At 54.6% G+C, this 18,368-nt stretch overlaps 1 protein-coding gene across 5 annotated transcripts in view; it reads right to left on the bottom strand.

Moving 5' to 3' along the window:
* Positions 1–18,368, bottom strand: part of LOC102900020 — a 369,137-nt gene that overhangs the window by 249,498 nt on the left and 101,271 nt on the right. The window lies entirely within an intron of this gene.

Genomic DNA, 18,368 nt, shown 5'->3' with positions numbered 1-18,368 from the left:
ATCTGGCTCTCGATCCATGGATCTGCCAAGAGCCAGGCATCGCGGAAGGAGACTCATCTTTCTAAAAATAAACTTCCTTGAGCAACATTAAAGAAATTCTGTTTTTGTTTGTCTAAGTAGAGCAAGGGGGGGAGGGAAGAAGGGAGGTCTGGGGTCAGCCTGGGCTGGATCCTGGATGTGTTTCCCAGTCTGCAAAATGGGGAGAGTAACTTTCTACTCCGAGGGCGACGCGGAGGACGGGCACCGGGAGGATCGTGAGGTCGGGGCACCATCCAGACACATCATGAGGATTCCCCAGGGATGGCTTTTATTGCTACTCCTGCGCTCCCCTCTGGGACATGCCTGGTCATTTCTCCTTCTAGGAGCTTCCTTCTGCTCTAATCTCTGCTCTAATCTCCAGACCGTTCTGAGATCTCCTGATGTTACTTGGATGCCCGCCCCACACAGTGAGGCTGTCATCCTTATGATTATCCTAAGCCCTGCATCGACCCCACCCCGTGGCCCTGCCTGGGCTTCCTACTCACAGCCCTGCCCTCAAGCCCGTGGCCAGGCCGGACTGGAAGGATGAACGCGAGCCTGGACGCCTCTGTGCAGGGAGCCCTTCGCTTCAGGACTCCTGAGCGGGGGCAGCACGGTGGGGCAGCAGGAACGGGGACCAGCTCCCAGGCAGCTACTTCCCTTCTGCGGAAGCCTCAGTTCCCCCTTCACGAAAACGGGGGCTTCAATTCCCATGCGATTGCTCAATGGAATGAGATCACGTCTGTGAAATGTTTCCTAAAGCGAAAGTGCTGAGCAGACGGGCACAGTATCCCACTGTTGCCCCCATGTCCTTGAGGGGGGCTCTTCTTGGCGCCCGTGGAAGACAGGTGGGGAGGAGGGACTATGGATCCAGGGAGCCCACCGAGGGGCCCAGGGCCTGGCCGTGTGCAAAGAGGCCAGGAACGAGGGGCCCAGACCCTCCGAGTGCAGGTCGGTCCTGCCAGCTCCGACTCTCCCGTGTGCCCCTCAGCTGTGCCCTCACCCTCTGCCGGCTCTTGTCCCAAGAGTCCCTTAAGCAAATTCACCACCTGTGCTTGGTAACCACACAGCCCCCTCCCCGATGCCCACTTGAGAAAGTGGGAAGCCTGGCCGCCCGGGGCCCACACAGGCCCCGCGGAGCCGCGGGGTAAAGTTCACGCTCTGGAGTCTGGGGGGCCGGCCAGGCCCACCCGGAAACCACTGCTGACATTTCCTCACCCTACAGCCCAGCTCCGTGGCTGAGGCCACACAGGCAGACCACACGCGCGAGCCAGGGGACCCAGAAACGCCGGGGTCTCTTCTCTGCACCTGTGAAACAGGCATCACAGCAGTGGCGCCTGCCTGGCAGGGCTAACGGGAGTCCGGCCAGGTGCCTGGCCCCCGCGGCACCCGAGCCAGGCCAGCTGAGCTCCGCTGTGAGTGCTCGCATGGCCGAGCAGGCGTCCTCCTCCGTGGAAGGGAGGTCAGAAGGGCCCCCGGCCCAGGAGTTTACTGAAGAGAAGAGAACGAGCAGACGGTGTGGGAAGTGGTCTGCACGGCACGTGCTAGTAAGGGCCCCACAACCAGCGCCCCAGTGGATGTGAGGAGGAGGCGGAGGAGGAGGAGGAGGAGGAGGAGGAGGAGGAGGAGGAGGAGTCGGGTCCTACAGCACAGAGCTCTTCCAGGAACCGGGGCTGGCCTAGGAGGGGCCGGCCTCAGCCTGAGCGAGAAGAGCCTCTCCGGCCAGTGACTCAGGCACGGCTGCAGGATCCAGCCGCGTGGGCAGGGTGGGGTTGGGTCCAGGCCTCGGCCGGCCTGCATTCGCAGTGATGCGTTTTTACCGTACAGCCTGAGTAACTCCGGAGCCAGCGCTGGCCTCCCCGTCCCCGGGGCCTGACACTCAGCAATCCGGGATGAGAGATGCTTCGAAAAAGAGGCAGCAACTCCAGAGCCCTCAAAACGACTCACAGTGACAAAGACGGGGACGAGCCCAGGGAGGAAAGGACAGATTCGCGGGCCCGTGTCGTTTACTAAAAGCCACCCTCTGCTTAACCATCTGAGGTGTTACGGGAGCACGGCAGGTCCTGGTGCCAGGCTGAGTCCTGGGACAGAAGCCAGAGTCAGTCAAGATCAGGGACGAGGAGGGAGGGTGAACGGTGAGAGGAGACTCATGGGGTAACAGCAAAGGCGGTGCTGGGACCCAAACAAGGGAGAGGAGCCGACAGACAGACAGATGCACGTACACATGAGATGTGCACACAGCCTGCAGGATCCATACGTCGTAAACTCAGCGCAGACGACAGAGGCTCCAGTCACAGGGAGTCTAGCTTCAACATGGCACCTGGGCCACGCACTCCCGTGCTGGGTCCTTCACGGCAACGAGACCCAGGACAACACAGTGACCAGCTCTGTGGGCTCCAGACACCCAACACAAGAGTCCCCATGCTGGCTCCCCTCTGCTTTCCCAGCAACGTCAGGGAAGTGAAGTAACAGCTTCGTACCCCACTTCCCCCATCTGTGCACTAGGAACAGTAATACCCACCACCCACCAAGAGGGAGCACGTGAGGATTAAGTGCGTTCAGACACAGAAAGGGCTTAGAACGGGACTTGCCCAAGAGTGAACTCTCGATGCCCGTCGGCCGCTCCGTCTCCCCCTGACCTTGCCTACGAGGCAGAAACCCTAATGGCGCTCCTTATGGCCAAGGCAAAGGGGGCTCAGAGAGGGTGAGCCGCTCATGGTGGCTGTGTCGCTCAGTTCAGGCTGCCGTGACAAGGAACACCAGGTGGGCAGCTCAGACAACAGAAACTTCCTTTCTCACAATTCTAGAGGCTGGAAGATCAAGGGGTCCGGGGAGGTGGGTTTCTTCTGAGGCTGTTCTCCATGTCTTGTCTGTCGATGGCAATCTTCCCCTGTGCCTTCAGACGGTCTTCCCTTTGTGTATGTCTGTGTCCTACCCTCCTCCTCCGGTGAGGACGCCAGTCACATTGGGTCAGGATGCACCCTGATGATCTCACATACCTCAATTACTTCTTACAAGACGATACATCTAAAACGTTCCTGTTCTGAGCTCCTGGGGTCAGGACTTCAACGCGATGGCATTGAGAGGGGACAGAATTCAGCTCACAGTAGTGGTCATGCTCTCCAGGTCTGGGATGAAGAAACCGAGGGAACAAAGAAGGGAATCTGAAGGAAACCTGTGTTTTGCCCTTCTCCCAGGAATTGGGGTACAGCTAGATCTGTCTGTGGGTTGTCTCCCTTGAGGGAAAGTGCTTCGTCACTCAAGTGACTCCCAAGAGAATAAAAATACTATTGCAGGCAATGTCCACCACCATTTAAAGTACAGGCTCTGGGGCGCTTGGGTGGCTCAGTCTGTTGAAAGTCCCAACTCTTGACTTCGGCTCAGGTCATGATCCCAGGGTTGTGGAATCAAGCGCCACATGGGGCTCCATGCTGGATGTGGGCGCTGCTTAAGCTTCTCTCCCTCCTCTGCCTCCTCCTGCACTCAAGTGCATGCTCTCTCTGTCTCTCTCTCTGTCCCTCAAATAAAATAATAATAAATAAATAAATAAAGCACAGGTTGTTTGTTCAGGATGATAAACCATAGGGGAAACATCACCTTGGCACCTGGAAAACATCGTGGACTGTGAGAGTTTCTTTTCTCTTGTTTTCTGTCACCAGACTCGGCATCTGGTAGGCACTCAATACACACACGATGAGGTCCAGACGGGTCCAGAAACCTGCTCCAGGTATCAAAGCTACCAAGAGGCAGGGCTGGGCAAGACTCTACCGGACTTCACCGTTACCGCAAACGCGAAGTAGACAGCAACCGACTGACTGCCATGCCCACTTTAGAGGAAGGGGAACTGAGACCCACAAATCTGTAGGCTCCCTGTGCCTGCCTGGCGCTGGGCTGAGCAGGGGAGAGGGAGGAGAAAAGGTAGCAAAAAGAGCAGTCAGAAAGCAGTATAGGGTTCCAGGACAAAAGAACTTTGCAAGGGCTTGTTCACAGCTGTGTTTTAGCCCAGAGTGTCTCGATCAGCTTTTGGGGAACAGTGACTATCTCTTCACATTGACCGACTTCATTTTCCATCCCTGACCCAATTATTTTCCGGGAAGGGAAGAAGAATGCAGACACTGAAAGCCAGACCTCTGTGGTCTTGAATCCACTCAACCCAGCTGTGTGACTTCGGGTGAGCTAGCAAACCTCTCTGAGCCTCTGTTTCCTCGTTGCAAATGAGGAAAATACCCATCTAATTGTTGTAAGGTAGAGATCACCTACTTCTTATAAGAAGAAAAGATCACCATGTGACAGCCCTTCAACGACAGATCACCCCTTGTCATAAACAAGAGACACATGGTGAAAAAGCGGCCATGCTTTTGCAAAGGCACTGTGGAAACAAAGTCTTCGTTCTAATAAAGGCTTTATATAAATGAATATAATAATCATTCCTAGAGCTTGCTGCTTGAAGAAATCGAGGGAGAAGGACGCTCAAGAATAAGGTGACAGTGTCAGAGGGATTTGTAGGGATTCGAGCAACATGGGACCAGCCACAGACACTTTCAGGTAAAAGGCGGCACCGTTCCCAAACTCGGACCCCTGTGCATTGGCTCTGTAGCCTGACTGCCACTGTATACTCAGTTTGCTTATCTGTAAAAGTGGGATAATAATATTCCCTGCCTTATTTGCACAAAGCATTTATAAGAAGGTCTAACACCCAGTAAGTGCTCAATAAATGTGAACCATTCTTCCTATTTTTAATGTTTTTTTTAATTTATTTGAGAGAGAGAGAGAGAGAGAGAGAGAGAGAGAGAGAGAGAGAATATGAAGCAGGCTCCAGGCTCTGAGCTGTCAGCACAGAGCCCGACGTGGGGTTCAAACTCACAAACTATGAAATCATGACCTGAGCCGAAGTCGGATGCTTAACCGACTGAGCCACCCGGGTGCCCCGTGAGCCATTCTTTCTATTCCCATTTAATATCATTGCCAAGGCCTCTTTTCTTTCCTCTCCTTGGGGCTCGGCACTTTCCACAATTACCAAGGCAATAAAGATTACCACTGCTTCCTTTCCTTTGTGAGTGACAAGGTCACCTGGAAACATTTGGGGGACCTGAAGATGCTTTCTCAGCATTGAATTCTCCTTCCTGCAAATCCTTAATGCTTTGCTCTTTCCCCTCCTAGACCACAGGCCACTCTAGGGCAGAAAGCGTCTCTTTCTGCTTGTCACTGTACCCCTAGCAGTTAGGACACTATCTAACCAAGGGACTCCACAGAACTACTACATAAAAATCGCTTGGCAGCTTTGGGTGGAATCATGAGCAGAAAGGCCAACCGCCATAAGCTCTGCCCGTGTACATCTGGCCTTCAAATTCAATCAAGGGTGGACTGCACCCACACAGACCAACAACCGCTTGGCCCGGAGGGGTCTGCACGGGCATCCCAGCCAGTGCTGCCTCCATGCAGTGCTTGGCTGGTCTCGAAACCCCGTGTGCACATTTGTGTGTATGACCCTCTTTCTCCATCCCAAACAACTTGTGAGGACGGCAGCTTCAGTGACTTAGGACAGAGAAACAAATGGAGACCCAGAAAGCTCATGGGTCTCTCCCTGGGCCACAGGGCCGATAGGGGCAGGGCGGCCCGAGTCCTCACGGCTGGCCTAGAACCCAGGGCTTCCGCTTCTACAGCCCGAGGCGGATAAAATGCTCGGTAAATGTTGGTTAGTTGAAGCGAGGGAGAAATGATCAAATGGGAAAGTTTCTCCAAGGATTCAGAACTCTCTGCGGCTACATGGTAGAGAAAACTGCTTAGCGGTGGTTCCAAAACTGATAACCCCAACACAAGTGAACTTCAGATAAAGATGGATGAGTTTATCAATCTTCCTGGGAGTCCGGGGATGGGCAGAGGGCCGTGATGATTTAGGCTGCCTCTGGGGTTCTTCCTCCCAGGGCAGGGGCATGCACACAGACAGGGGGCTCAGCCTTCTCCTAGCCGTCAGGGAATCTACTAGAAACTGCGTTTCTCTCAGCACATTAGCAAAACAGTCACCATCTGATGTGTCGAATGGGGACGACAAAAGGGGCAAAAGGGGGCCTCGGGGCACAGAGGATGGGAGTGTAAATCAGCACCACAGTCGTGGAAGGAAATTTGACAGCATCTGTAAAACAGAGAATGTTCATCGAGAGGCAGAATGGTCACCCTGGGGTACAAACCCTAGAGGAGCGCTCACACACGTGCCTAAGGGTGCAGGGAGATGTTCCTCGAATCACTTTTTGTGATATGGGGGGCTGGGAGGGGACGGAAGGAAGACAGGAAAAGGCATCGAGCACAGTATCCGTCAAGAGGGCAAGGATAAGGAGCCCTTGAAAAATACTCCACAACCGTTCATTGTTAGCTCTCTTCTGACCCACTTCCCCCCTTCTGCACTCACCCAGTCACTTCGTTTTTTTGATGTCTTATCAGTCCCCTGCCCTGCCCTCCAGGGAAAGCAGAACTCCCACGTGGAAACAGAGTGCCAGACTCCCCAGAAAGCTTTTCAATGTCCTCAGCCCGAGAGAGGTTCTCATTACAATGGGGCCTGGACCTCAGCCACGAGCCCGGGGAGGGAGAAGTGATTTCATTCCACTTAACCCAATTTGCCGGGCCCAGAAGGTGGCCACTGAGCAGCCCGCACCCCCGGAGTCATCGATACCACTTTCCAAATCAAGTTACCAAATTGGTCTGAAAACTGCTTCAAAGGGGCCAGGCTGACTGTTGGCGACACGGCATCCTGCTGGCCAGATGGCCGCGGGTCCTCCTCGGCATCGATGGCAGAGGGAGCTAGCCGGCGCCTCTGTCTCTGCCTTGGAACCCTCCTTCCCTCAAGAGCCTGACCCCCTGGGATGGAACCCGGGTCACCATAAAAGCCACAAGACGGTTGTGACAGAGAGATCCAAACGCGGGAGGACCCAAAGTCAAAGGAGAAAGAAGAAATTCCCACCCTCGACTGCACCCAGCTCCCTGGGAAGTTTCCCAAGTAAGTCACCCCGGAGCTGGTGAAGGGCGGAGTCCAGCATCCAACAGGGAATGGGCAGCAGAACCTCGAAGGTCACCTCCAGGCAAGAATAAGGGTGAACAGATTCCATCCGCGGTTTCGCCGAAGGCTCCCAGCGCCCTGTGAGGGCAGGAGTCTTTCTTATCGCCCCCATTGCACAGACGAAGAAACTGAGATTGTGAAACCCGAGCCTGGTCACATGACCAGCACGTGGCTGTGGCTGAAGCAGAAACCGAACCCGCCGCGGCCTCTTCAAACACAGTCCCTGCTCGGCCCCTAAGTCACACGGGCTTTAGAGTTGAGATCTTGATAACTTGCATTCCCTTCTCTACAATTAAACGTAAAACTAGTCCAATGAATCTTGCACAAGCCCCAAATATGCCTTCCTTAAGGTGCTTTTCGCTCCCAATCCTAAATGCCGCGCCTACTTTTTCTTGAGCGCCCGTGGAATGTGAAGCCTTCGACCACCTTATCTTCAATCGTCCTTAAGGGCACAGGATTCTTCTTCTCTTTTACAGAAGAGGAGCAAGCGGTTCTGAGAAGTTGAGTGATGTACTCAGTGTCACAGCTGGGAAACCGAAAAACACTCACCCTATACATTCGGCAGGAAATTCATTTTGAGCACTTAACTCGGGATTCTTTTCCCTAGACCAAGCTACTGGTCAACCTTTCTTCTTCAGGCTCTGTGAAAGAGTCTGTGTCAACTACCAGCCAGGGAGACACAACAGATCTAGACCAACGGGTCTCGACAAAGCATGATTTTTACCCCATGCTCCAACAGTTAGCAATGTCTGAAAACGCTTTGGGATTGTCACAACTGGGGGCTGGGATTTGGGGGGACGGGGCTCCTGGCATCTAGTGGAGAGAGGACAGGCATGCTTGGGACCCTCCTTCCCTCAAGCGCCTGATCAGTAGGGGATCAGTGCACAGGACGGCCTCATGGTGAATTATCTGGGCCAAAATGCGGACGTTGCTCTAGACCCGTTCCACGTCTTCCGTGTCTCCATGGTCTGGATGTCATACAAGGAGAGCTTCCGTATTTCTCAATACAATAAAACAGTACTTATTAACTTGCAGTGAAACCTAATACAAATCATTCTTGGGGCTGACATACCCACCAAAGCCTCACGAAGGTTCAGCCAGAAATGAGAAACCTGGGCTGATTCAATGCAGGAAATAATGACGCCAGGATCTCTCGAGAAATCCACTCTCTCCCTAAGCACTGCTGAGAGTCTGTTGTGTGTCAGACCCTACTCTGGATCTGGGGGTGGTGCCAAGGGGCAGGGACACAGAGGACTTGAGTGCCTTCTCCCCAGGGAGACAGGAGTCATCTGCGGAGCCACCAGATGGGATGGGAAGGCCATTACGTTGCCTTTTATTCTAGGGACATTTCCGCGCCCTCAGGCCTAAAGCCCCCGCAAGAGTACTTTCTCTTCTTTCACAACCTCAGGAGAAAGGCTCCAGACATAATAAAAAGAGAGCTGGAAAGACAGGTCATTAAGCTTGCCCAGGAGGCAGCGAGTCAGGTGCTTTATCCCCCCCGAAGTCCCAGGAATCATAACCACAGGTAGAAGGTCGGCCTGTCCAACCTCACTGCTGGGCTCTTCAAGGGACACCGCAGAACAGCAGCTGACTGAGGGGCAGCCACTGGGGGAGAATCGAGGCCCAGCTTCCAAGCAGGATTTAGTCCAAAGGGCCCTTCTCCATCGAAAAACGACAAGGCTCCAGCACTTGAAGTGATCTGTCACTAAACCCGGTAAGACAAGTCAAGATCCGAAGTCAGCTCTGCCCCACCTCACCAGCTTACTATCACTGATTCTAGTCACTAGCACGTGGCTCGGCCGCAAGAAAGGCCCACACACGCCCAGGCCTCGGTTTCACTACCTGTAGAATGGGGGAGGGCTCTTATCAGGTCAAAGGGGAGAAGGTGGGTGACATCAGGGTCAGTGTGCCAAGACATAAATCGGGCACTGTCCCTCAGCTGGCTAAGTGGTCATGTACCAACAAGAGGTGTTCTTGAGAACTGCTGTGGGTAAGAAGCACAGAACTGGGTCTGAGTCCTCTCCCGTGGTCATAGGCACACAAACCAGGGCTGAGATGACTGCTCACCGGTAGAGGGAAGTCCGTGGAGACAAGCGGAGCAAATTCTCAGAGGCCCCACCCACATCCATGAACAGAGACTGGGAGAGTTTCCAGAACCACACCCAGGGAGCTACAGAGTGGGGGCCACAGAACTACACTCCAGGGGCAGCCACAGCCTTTGGGTCTGGGGGCCTGGAGCTCAGGCTGCCCTTGGGAAGGCAGTGCTGGTCTCACTGATCCCCAAACACGGGTCCAGCGCCTTCCACACCTGCTTCAAAGAGCAAAAGGCCCAAGAAAGCCAAGAGGGACAGTCCCCAGAAGAGGGACCACCACTTCCCGAAGGGGCAGAGTCTCGCTCCACATCCACATTCCAGAAGAGGGGTTGGCGATGGAAGGGGGCACCTCTAGGACTGCCAGAGGCTGGGGGCAGGAGCTGTGCACTGAGCCTGGGCGGGGGACGAAACAGCAGAGAGTAAAGAGAAAAAACACAGTCCCCCAAATCGGCAGTCCACAGTTTGTTAAAGACACGATGATTAAGAAGTGTATTGGGATGTTCACATCAGCACTAAAACACCAATAATACTAATAACAACTTTAAAAGCTAAAGAAAGCATCCCGGGTCCACCACTAGAGTAACAGAAGCAAAATTTCATCCAGGGTTCGCTATAGACTAGATAGAATTAGGTGACTTTTTGTAGGTTAGCAGCTAAGCATTGGCAATTTCAGAGGCTTCAAGCTATCATTTTAAGCACTTTATCAATTAACTTCCCTTAGGGTACGGTGGGCCAGAATAATCCCCCACCCAAGAGAAAGAGATATCGTCATCCTAATTCCCAGAACCCACGACTGTGTTACCTCCCTGACAAAGGGAAGTTTGCAGATGTGGTTCGGGTTAAGGGTCTTGAGCTGGGGATTATTCTGGAGTGTCAGGGCGTGCTAATCTAATCATGTGCACCCTTGAAATCAGAGAACCTTTCTGCCCTGGGATCCGAGAGATGAGAGGGAGGAAGAAGGAGGCATGAAAGGCACTGGACCCACTGCTGCTGGGTTTGACCATGGAGGGAGGAGGCCACAAGCCAAGGATGTGGGTCGCCTCTGGAAGATGTATACAGCTCCCGACGGCCAGCCAGCAAAAAAACAGGGACCTCGGTCCCACAAGCGGCAGGGCCTGAACTCGGCCAACAAGCGGCACGAGCAGAAAAATGGACCCACGCCACCAGAGTCTGCCGAAGTGTGTGGCCCACAGACACCCTGACCCTCACCCAGTGAGACCCATGGGGGACCTGTTACCCACAGCCCTGCCTAGTAAGTGTGGCTGCATGAGCACTGACTCCACCCTATTACAGCAGCCAGAGAAAACACAATACGCTGCATAAATCTCGGTGCCCCAGGCCACAGAGCCAGCAAGGGCCTGGCCAGGATCAGGTAGAGGCCGGAGGACTCTAGGCACGCCCCCGCACCCCCACCCCAGCCCTGCCACTTTGCTCTACAGTCTCATGGAAGAACCATCTCCAATCAAGTTCCTAGAGGACAACGCAGAGGCTGCCTTCGGACCTACTCTCCCCAGAGTTTCTCTTTACATACAATTATTTCAAAAAGATTTTTAACGTCTACTTATTTTTTAGAAAGAGAGAGACAGAGCACGAGCAGGGGAGGGACAGAGAGACAGAGGGAGACACAGAATCTGAAGCAGGTTCCAGGCTCCAAGCTGTCAGCACGGAGCCCCATGTGGGGCTCGAACTCATGAACCGCGAGATCATGACCTGAACCAAGGTTGGATGCTCGACCGACTGAGACACCCAGGCATCCCTACATACAATTATTTTAAAAAGAAATGAGAAAAAGAATAAAAACATAAGATAGTACAATCGTAACTTGTCTTAGAAATACTAAGGGGAAAGTTCCATCGGGCCCTGGCCTGGGTGGCAGTAATAAAAACGAGCGCGGACAGACCAGGCCCGGTGCTCGGCAGGCACACGCCCATCTGCACTGGTGTTAAAACACGGACATGCTTCCAGGGGCGCCTGGGTGGCTCAGTCGGTTCAGTGTCTGACTTCAGCTCAGGTCATGACCTCATGGTTCGCGGGTTCGTGCCCTGCGTCAGGCTCTGTGCTGAGAGCTCCCTGCAGCCTGCTTCAGGTTCTGTCTCCTGCTCTCTCTGCCCCTCCCCCACTTGTGCTGTCTGTCTCTAAAATAAATAAGCATTAAAAAAAAATTTTTTTTTTAAATACTGACATGCTTCCAGAACAGTTCATAACGAGCTGCTTCCCCAAGAAGACAACTCTTACCCATCCCATTATCTGGGCCCGTCCGCTGCCCCCCACCCCGATACCCCACCAAATGCAAGGTTAAGGCCTGGCACATCAGGAGGACCCCAGACCTTGGCACCATATATGCTAAGTGGTCAAACCTCAATATTTGAATATCATCCCTGGGGGAGACCTAGGGAAAGAGGAAGAGCAGCGGTTCTGACAGGTAAGTGACCGTGGACTTAACCTAAAAGAAAGCCTTCCTTCCTCCATGGCCTCTGAGGAGGATCTGGGCACTCCATGGAAAACCCACAGACCCTTCCTGGCCTTGAGCCTGCCTCTGTCATCCCTTACGAGCCTGTGGTCTTCAGCAAGCCATTTCACTTCCCCAACTCTCAGTGTCCCTTGTGGCAAAACGCAAACACCAAGAGGGCTGCTCGCCCGCCCCTCACAGGTGACAACCTACGGATGGGTCCAGACGCACTTAACAAGGACCGCCATGATGTCTGGGGTGTGCCAAGGACACACAGGCAGGCGTCTCGGGACAGGGCTTGGTGAGGCGTGGTCGGCGAGGACGAGAAGCGCTCTGGGAACCACAGGCAGGCCCTGCAGAGTGCAGCATTCCCAGGGACCTGGGGGCTTCGAGAAACCCCTACTTGACTCCCCTTGATGCCTCCCAATGTGGTCTTTCTCCAGTTGACTCACCCTGCCAGGCCACCCCAGCCAGTCTCCTCTGCCCGTGATGCGTGGCTGCCTTTCGCTGGCGCGGGGTCCCTTTTCACATCAGGGCACGGGGGGCCATGCATCAGCCCAACCCCCACATTTTCATTAAATGAGAAGAAAGGGAGGGGCAGAGAAAAACCACTGAGTAGCTGAAACAGACCCAGCTCTCTCCTCCTCGATAACCACAAAGCCACGGCAGGCAAGGAGCGAGAAGACCCCCTAGTACAAGCCCCACAGCCAACCCAACCTCACCGACAGAAAAGAGAAGGGGCTTCTACGAGATCTCACAGCCCCACGTCGTGCCCAGACTCAGTTTCCTCATCTGTCACATGGGCACAAGGTCTGCTCTGTCCACCTCACCACAGGGAGGCACCGCCCAAGGGAACGTTCCTCGTGAACGTGCCACAAGCTGACGGCACCTCTAATGGAACCCACACGGCTGCCACACAGAGACTCCAGCACGAAATAACAACGGGCAAAACCCCAGAGATCACAGCCTAGAGTTTTCATTCCGTTCCAGGGAAAGAAAAGAAAAAAGAGAAACATCAGAACCCCAAAAGAATCTTCTAGGTAACCTGTCTATGCAATCTGTATTGCTGGGAGCTTTCAAATATATATATATATTTGGAGCCACAGGATTTAAGCGCAGGGGTAAGCAAGGCCTTAGGATCTTATCACAAGCCCTCAGAACTCGGGCATCTCTGGCCTTGAACAGAATGTCACCGATACGGTGTCTGACACAAAGAAGTCTCATCTCTGGCCAAGAAGAAACTCGATGCAGGCTGGGCTTCTCCATCCCAGACTGGGAGCCCCTCAGAGGCCTGAAGCCGTGCAGTCACGTGCTTTTTCTGGAAAAGTGTTGAGATTTTTAACTTCGCGCACATTTGCTCACTGTCGATTCCTCTTAGCCTCAGCTGACAAATCAAGGGTGGCCCCACTTCCAGAAGGGGAGGGAAGTCGGAGGCAATTAGGACACTAGACCCCCCACACTCACCCCACCTCTGTGCAAAGACACATCCCTCGCTGAATGGCTCTGCTCCTTGTAAACACCCCCCAAGAGGTTGCCTGGGGAGCCTGCAAAGCCAGGGACTTCCAGGGGCTGCAGCCTGGTGCGACAGGGGCGCGTTTTAGAAGACCCGAGACATGTGCCAGGAGGGGAGGAACAGAGAGAGGCGGGCATCACAGCATCCATCTCCAAACGGGCTTTGACCGGGACAGAGCACGTGAAAGGTCATGATTTGGGGTGACGGAAACACCAGGGGGCAAATCCCAGCTGTCACTTCCTCAGTGAGTGATAGCGAAAAAATGTCTTACCTTTCTGAGCTTCAGGTGTTTGAATCGTCAGTAGTAACGAGCTTGTGCGATGCTCAGAAAGATTACACCGGATAACGCGGCTAAGCATCTCAAGACACGCACTCAAGCCCTGTCTGCTCCTTGTCCTTGCTGTCACCGTGCTTATAGTTTACTCCTAGAGGCCAAGTGGGTGCCCATAACAAAGCGACTGAACCAGATAAGATACCCACCAGGAGAATGATGCAGACTACGAGCCCACGTGCACGGGCGACTCGGTCTGGACTGAAAACGGGGACAGAAGTGAAACCACAGTGGTCATCTTCCGGATCTAGAAATATCTTCCTGTGCCAAACTCTCCCAAGGCACACGTGTGAACGCACACAGAGAATGCAGGCAAAGGAAAGCAGGGTGTCTGGGAGGAAGAGGCTCTTTCCTGGGGCAGGTGGCCTGCAGGGGGGGAGCTGTGCTAGGTCACAAAAGAGTACGCCCCCAGGCAAGGCTGTGGGGCAGAGACCTGTTCGGGCGACTTTCACGGTGAGGCTCCCCTCGAAGGTGCCCACAAACCACCCCTTCCCACGGAAGCAGGAGAGGAAGTGGTCTCGCCTCCGTGCACGCTCACTGGCCCCCGCAGGCTTTGAGGATGGACACTCACGGGGGTGAGGAGGAAGAACGTCCCCGAGGCCAGAGCCTGGAGGCCTGGTCCGCACCAAAAGACAGAAAGAGGTGCAGATCTGACAGCATGCAAGGCTCAGAGCACGGCCAGCGACGGGCAGCGAAAGGAAGTCAGCGGCCACACCCAACACAGCCTTCCTCCTTTCTGAGAAAGACCATCAAAGCAAAACGAAGGTGGCTGACAGGGTGGGGAGCTGCTCATCACAAACAGAGTTCCAGGCTGGGCGCTTCAGGGCTTCCGTACTGCTGAGAGAAAGCGCCGTCCACCCAAGGCTCACCCCAAGATCCCCGCTCGCTCGGACCCCCTCCACCACGGCCCAGCCATCCGGCCACCGCCGCTGAAATTCTCTTTCCGGGCCCACAGCGCCGACCAACCCCTTTCAGAATCTTTCGGCTTCCAGGGAACCACCGGATCTTATCAAAGCCACATGTCCCGGGATGACCACAGTAACTAAGGTTGCTGGAGTGCGGACCAATGCCAATGCTGGACGTTGTTCTATATCCCCTACGGAAGCTCTCCCCTTGATAAACGTTCACAATGACCCTTAGGGGTAAATACTATCACTACCTCGTTTTACAGGTAAGAAAAGCAAGGTTCGGGAATGTTAAGTAACCTCCCCCTTGCGGTGCGCCCAGAGTCTGTCTTCTGTACCACCAAGGCCACACACACCTCACTTCCCCCTGGTCTGTGTGTCCGGAACCCTGGGTTTAAATGTGACTCTGACATGACTGAAATCTACCTTGGGCAAGGCCCTTCATCTCTCTCTCTGAAGCTTCACCTCGTCCTCTGCAGGGGAGACCATAACAACACCTACTCCTCCAGGGGCTATCTCTGTGCCGGTGAATGAAATCGCCCACCCCAGAGCCCAACACACAGTAGGTACTAGACATGGCACCTGCTCAATGGGCACACAGAGGAGACACACACACACACACGCGCGCACACACACACGCACAGACACACAGACCGACCTAACTTCTCCAAAAAGGCAGCAAACTGGGGCACCTGGGTGGCTCAGTCGGTTAAGCATCTGAGTTCGATTCAGGTCATGATCTCCAGGTTTGTGAGTTCAAGCCCCGCATCGGGCTGGCTGCTGTCAGTCAGCACAGAGCCCGATTCAGATCCTGTGTCCCCCTCTCTCTCTGCCCCTTGCCTGCTCGTTCTCTCCCCCTCTCTCAAAAATAAATAAACAGTTTTTAAGCACAGTTTTTAACCTTCAGAAACAAACAGCACATGAGAAACACTTTAAGACAGCAGCCAGCATACAGATTATGCTGCTTACCTCCTTCCTGAGGGAAGGGGGGGGTGCCTAGGAAAGAAAAGAAAAACTTAGGAGGGCCTGGCTGGACACTGGAGCACCCAGGGGCAGCATGATAACAAAACAAAACGGCCCAATGCCATTGTTTCACCCAAGCTCACTGGGCTCCAGGGCCACCAAAGCAGAGACTGAATAAGCAATCACCCGAATTACCGATTCTGTCTGGGCTCCAGATTCTCCAGTAAATCAATGACAAGTAAACATCAAGAATGTAGCTGCATCACCTTCCGCACACGGCCGTGTGGATCTGTACCCCAAGATCAAAGTCTTAGTCCCATTTGAAAGCTATTGAGTGAACTTATAAACACACATTGCTGACAGAAGGGAAGCTACACGGAATGAAGGAAGCAGTCTGGAATCTTCCAGGGCCAGACCGTTCTGGGGAGAAGGAGGCCCAGAGTGAAGGGTTCAAGTAGCCCCAAGTCCCCGTGGGCAACCCCCCGCCAGCACCCTGGTGGCTTGACGGAGATGGTGATGGAGCTGTCTGGTTTACTGCCCTTCGCCAAGACAAGTACCTGGGACAGAGGAGGTGGTCAATCCATTTTTGTTGACTGACCGAATGAGCCGGATCATGCCCCAAAAAAGAACTTCGTGCAGGCCCCGCACCCAGTGAAACGCCCAAGGAGACACTGAAGCGCCTCTGCCCCTTTGCAAATATGGAGGACGCCTTCTCAGTTACGTTCAGCAGACAGCCAACAACGGGGACAAAGGAGACCCACCAAACTGCAGCCAAAGGGGCAGGGGGCTGCACTCTGCAGCCGAGCCTCTGGCTCGCGACTACAAATGTTGACTTGTGGGCAGCACCCAAGTCCGTTAGCACCCGCGGCTCGCTGACAGCTTGCTCTGGGCATCACGCGCCCGCCTCAGGAGACACAGATGACAATCGTTCACATTTCACAGATGAAGACCCCAGGACGTGAGACGCTAAGCAAATGTGGCTACGCTCAGTCACCTAGAAAGCCGTGGTGGCAGGATTCGGACCCAGCTCTATCAATCTCCCAAATCCAGGCTCTAAAGCACTGCCAGGGCCAGAGGAGGCAGGAAGCAAATCAAAACAGCGCCCCCCGCACCCCCCACCCCCGGTCTCGGGGTGGCCATACGCACGGAGCAAATGTCTGTAGGGTCTGTGCCCACCAAACCCAGGAAGACCTCTCTCTCCCCCACCAGCCCTCGTCGGCCTCTGTCTCCAACCCAACCACATACACACTCTGCCTCCCATCCACCAGAGTGCTGCCCCGAGGTAAAGCGCACCCACGGGGTCAGTGCCTCCTTTTAGAGAAAGTGGGGCACAGGGCTGAGTATTCCCTCTAAACCCAGCACACAAAGGCACTTACTGGGTATCGGTGACATTGTCTTGCACCATGGATCAACCCCATCTACACAACAGGAATAAAAGCATCAGCCTCCAGAGTTGTTGGGGGAATAAGACAACCCGTGAAAAGAGCTACTAACTGGGATTCACGCTCTTACAGTCATATCCCTGATTCCCAAGCTTTTACGGTTGGTAAACGGAAAAAGAAAAATCAAACAGGCCGATAGCTCGGCGTGATACCGCACACGCACCGGGGGTGTCGAGACACGTGTGTGTACCCGCGAGCGTGTGTGTGATGTGCGTGTAGGTGTGCGTGTATTCACCTACTTGTCAAGACAGAAACGTGCGTCTGCCGTTGTTTTTCAACTGACAACGGAGAAGGGGCCGTGAGGGCGGCTGGCGAGGCTGTAGCTGGACTTCATCAGGTCAACGGCTCCCGAACGGCTAACCCGTACGGTGACCTGAAGCGCGGAGATACGCCCACAGAAGGCTGGGACGCAGCCGTGTTCGTAGGGCATGTGGTTGAGCCGCTGCCACGTGGGAAGCAAACAGGGCTGGCCTCCCGGAGTTCACCGAACGTGTCTCGCAGACAGGACGGGAAGAGAACTCCTGCATCCCAGGTCTTTGCATGCTCTCGAGGGTCCATGCCCACTTAGGGAAATCCGTCTCCGACTTACCTTTTACCATCCCTTCGCCCCTTTGTTCATCCCTCTGCCAGGAGAGGGGCACAAAGGAAGGAGCTAAAACCTAAACAGGACAGGCCACTGGGTGGACACCTGTCAGGACCCGGGGACGAGCAGAAGCACGGCCTGAGCTGCCCACCTGAACCCCGCCCGCACCCTGGGGTCTCCCCACACCAGTGGCTGGCCCCTGCTCACTGTCAGTGCCGCAGCCACATCCCATCCCCAGCTGCGAGGCAGGCCCTGCTCCAGATGCCCCTTCCCATCAACAGCCAAAGGCCAGGGCCCGGGGTGGGGGTGGTGTTCCTGGGAACCTGGAGAACATTCAACAGAGGAAGCCCAGGGATGTGGCAGGAGGGGAAACGGGGCAGAGCGACCTGCCAAGTTTTCCAGAGGAAATGAGTAACCCGTTGTTAGGCAGTTACACACCGCCGAGCGAGGAAGTGGCATTGTGTGGGGACCAGCCACGGGCCTTACATAACAGGCACCCCCCTCACATTCTGGCCATGGCCGTATTTGGGGATTGGCAAAAACATCTGATGAGCACCTCTACCCTGTGTAAACACTGGCTTTATTAGGGTGGTACGGAGAGGTCTGGCTCACAGGCCTGCCTGGCTCCGGGCTGACAGTGAAACTGACTCAGCGTCTCAGAGGCCCTCCTCCGGCAGCGTGCGCCCGCTGGGTGGCCGGGCGGCTCGGTGGCCAAGCCAAGCTTGGGGGCCAGGCTGCCGGCCTTCCCCACCCCACCCCCTTCCCCGACACTGTGATGTGAAAATGGACAGAGACCGCCCTGGAAGCAGCCAGCAGAGGAGAGAGGCGTGGAAGTGAGAAATGCTACGTTCTTGCTGGAGTCGTAGGAGAGGCTAGCAGAGTTGAACAAAACCTTCAAGTTCACTTCAGTTCAAGGGACGTAGTCATGGGCCACAACGCCATCATTGAGGCAGAGAGATCAAGCCACCGAGGAGCCAGTTCTCCATAGTCCATAAATCCCCCCGCTGTTCCGCATGGAGG

Source organism: Felis catus, chromosome F2 (assembly GCF_018350175.1).
Source record: "Felis catus isolate Fca126 chromosome F2, F.catus_Fca126_mat1.0, whole genome shotgun sequence".
Lineage (NCBI taxonomy): Eukaryota > Metazoa > Chordata > Mammalia > Carnivora > Felidae > Felis > Felis catus.
Note: the sequence above shows the minus strand (reverse complement) of the source record. Positions and strands in the feature narration are given on the sequence as shown.